Below are 3,316 nucleotides of genomic sequence, written 5' to 3'. Positions count from 1 at the left end.
CCGCCAAGACCCCAGCACACTCGGCTGTGTCCTGCTCCCAGTCCTGTGTCCACACCTGAGGCCACGCAGATCCCCGGGTTTCCCGTTGAGGGCTGGGACAGGTCCGCTCCCTGGGCCTCCTGCCGCCTCCTCGTCCCCTCCCCTGGGCAGTCGAGGCCCCGTCCAGCCATCCAATCGCAGCTGCCCGAGTGGGCGAGGACGTGCCCCGGCGGCTCCCCTCCGAGGGCTCTCGTCCTTAGGGACGCGGCCAGGCTGCCTGGGCGGCTGTACTCCGGCCGGGCTGCAGAGGTGAGTGCTCAGGACTCAGACTCCTCCTTCCGAGTCTCCCACGAGGGGCAGGGGTGGGCCTGGGGCGATGGAATGTGCACGGCTATCCGTCACGTCCTGGTCACCCGACAGCTATGCCCGGCAGTGGCCCGAGTGTCCCTGCTCCCGTCACGGAGGGCCTGAGCATCCGGAGCTATGACAGGGACTTCCTGAGGACTCAGAGGAGGGAGGCACCGGCCCCTACACGTCAGCTGGCTCCACACCCAGGCCGCACACCTGCACCTGGGACACCGCCTCCGCCTCCAAGGTGCCGGCAGAGGGACACGGGGCCTCAGAGGAAGGGCAGCCCGCACAGGGGACAGTGGAGCGGGCCGGCGCGGCTGCGGAGGTGAGCTGGGCAGGGCAGGGGCAGGTGCCCGGAACGGGAGCAGATCCTGAGAGCGCGTCACTGAAGGTTCGGGCGTGCTTGGGCTGCAGGGAGAGCCGGCGACAGGATGGAGGGGACAGGGAGTGGGCCGGTCGTCCTCAGTTCCCAGAGGTCCACCCCGCCTGGATGCTCCTGCCAGGACCGCGGTCACCGCTCGCAGGAAAGGCTGTGTAGCCACAGGGACGAGAGGCAGGGAGTTCCGGGGCCGCTGGAGAGCGGCTCTGGGCTTAGGTTTGCTGCTTCGTTTGCCGCACGCCAGGGGACTTCACGGGAAAACTGTCACAGGAAAACAGAATTCAAGGACGACGCTGCGGCGCTGCCCCAGATTCTGAAACGCACCCACCTTTCTCTTTAGCTTGCTTTCATTTCTGTAGTGTCCCCCCCTGGAGAGCGACAGAGAGAGCGCGCCCCCGCGGGACGGCCACACAGTGCAGGGTTCTCAAGTGCTGCCTCTGGGAAGTGGCAGCTGCTTCCAAAGTGCTTTTCCCAAAGAGCAGCTTTTCCACGGACCGTGCGAGGGCTTCTCCCCTGTGCTGAGCGTGTAGCGGCCTTTTCCACGTCCCGCTGTGGGTTCTTGGGCTACAGCCATGTAACACACCAAGGAAGACGTGTGTGCTCACACGCAGGAAGCACTGCTTACCTCAAGGTGGTTGGAATCTGGGCCTCGCACACCCACGGAGCAGGGACAGGGGCTTGTGGGAAAGCGGGGGCTGGTGTGGAAGACGGCCGTCCCCTGGGGACCGGGAGGGACACGCGGGGGGGACACGGGGGCCACAGCCAGTCTCTGCGTGGGGCTGTCCACATGGGACCGTGGGCTGTGGTCCTGCCACGGCACACAGACAGCCTTCTCCAGCCCTGAGTCGGGGCCAGGACACATGCCCCAGAATGTCGGGGGACCCTGGGCCTCACCTGCTTTAGCTCACGGGTCCGTGTTCTGGGCAGGGCCCCGGGTCCGGTGTGACGGCTGGGAGACCATGGGACATGGGGGTGAGCCGTGCCCCAGGGTTGCTCAGGGGAACAGCTAGGTTCAAACCCAGCTCCTCACCCGTGCCACCACGGCGGGTGCTACCTGCCTGAGCCAGCTCGGGTGGCCCGGCTCAGCCCCCCAGGTCCCCAGTACAGCGCTGGGGTCCGAGCCCCCACTTGGGTCCCCAATACAACGCTGGGGTCCGAGTCCCAACTCGGGTCCCCGATACAGCGCTGGGTCTGGTCCCCCATGCAGCGTTGGGGTCCAAGGCCCCCCAACCCTGAGGTCCCTAATACAGCGTTAGGGCCTGAGTCCTCCTACCCCAAGGTCCCTAATACAGGGTTAGGGTTCGAGCCCCCCCTGGGGTCCGAGACCCCTCCAAGGTTGTTAATACAGTGTCAGGGTCCGAGTTCCCCGTCCCCCGAGGTCCCTGACCCAGCGTTGGGGTCCAAATCCCCTCCCCTGAGGTCCCTAACAGAGCATCGGGGTCTGCGTTCTCCCCTGAGGTCCCTGACCCAGTGTTGGGGTCCAAACCCCCTCCCTTGAGGTCCCTGATAGGGCATCGGGGTCTGAGTTCTCCCCTGAGGTCCCTGACCCAGCGTTGGGGTCCAAACCCCCTCCCTTGAGGTCCCTAACAGAGCATCGGGGTCTGAGTTCTCCCCTGAGGTCCCTGACCCAGCGTTGGGGTCCGAGCCTCCCCCCCCAGTCCCTAACAGAGTGCTGGGTGACCCCATGTGGCCGTCCCTCTGTGCGTGTCTGTGTCCCCCTCTCTCCTCTCATGGACACCAGACCTACTGGGTCAGGGCTGCCCTGGTAACCTCATGTCTCCTTCATCTCCTCCACAAAGACCCTGTCCCCAAACAGCGTCACACCCTGAGGTCCTGGGGGGGGGCTGTCCATGAGGTTGGGGGTCACATCTCAGCGGCGTGTGGTCCGAGGGGGAGGGCGCCCTGGAGGCAGGAGGTGTATGTAGCCACCCCGGGGCCAGGGCTGTGGGGCCTCTGTTGGGGTGCACGGGGCTCTGCCCACCCCTGGTCCATGTGAGAAGGAGAAGACCTCTCTCCTCGTGCTCGGGTTCTGCGCACCGCCCCAAATTACACCCACAACAGCCATGACGGGACTGCAGGGTTATATCACCTGCAGGGGGGCCTCACCGGTGTGACGTGCCACCCGAGGGGCGGTCAGGGGCTTGGAACTGGCTTAGCAAAGGCGTGGGCGTGGGCGGGGAGGTGACATGCAGAGGAAGGTGTGAGCTGTGGAGGGGACCAGGAAGGCAGGCGGGGCGAGGGGTCCTAGGTGAACTCGAGGGTTATCTGGGTCACGGCCTCAGGATGACCCCCGGTGACATGGCTCCCCACTGGGCGGTGTGCACCGGAATGGCCAGCGTGGACCCTCTGTCGGGCTGAACAGAGAGGGGCGCGGAGGGCGGGGAGGGTCTGTGGAGGCTGCACCGGCCTCGGTGGTGTGTGGCAGCTGCGGGGCTGCGTGTTGGTGCCCGGCTGCGGCTGCGTGAAGTGGGTCGGTTCCGGGTAAAGGAAGGCTCCCGTGGCCCCCGACCCTGGGCTGTGACCGTGCCCTAACTCCTGCCTCTCTGGGCCGTGGGAGCAGAAGAGGCTCAGCTCCAGGCTGCTCTCAGCGGCCGCTCCACCGCCAGG

At 66.4% G+C, this 3,316-nt stretch overlaps 1 protein-coding gene across 1 annotated transcript in view; it reads left to right on the top strand.

Annotated features, from left to right (window-relative positions):
• Positions 1-6: 6 nt before the first annotated feature.
• Positions 7-3,316, top strand: part of PLCXD1 (phosphatidylinositol specific phospholipase C X domain containing 1) — a gene marked incomplete at its 3' end in the record, with an annotated part of 9,659 nt that continues 6,349 nt past the window's right edge. The window contains 1 exon segment of the mRNA XM_014582520.2: positions 7-288.

This window comes from Tupaia chinensis, unplaced genomic scaffold (genome assembly GCF_000334495.1).
Source record: "Tupaia chinensis unplaced genomic scaffold, TupChi_1.0 Scaffold143644_1, whole genome shotgun sequence".
Classification (NCBI taxonomy): Eukaryota; Metazoa; Chordata; class Mammalia; order Scandentia; family Tupaiidae; genus Tupaia; species Tupaia belangeri.
This window is presented reverse-complemented; position numbering and strand designations above follow the sequence as displayed.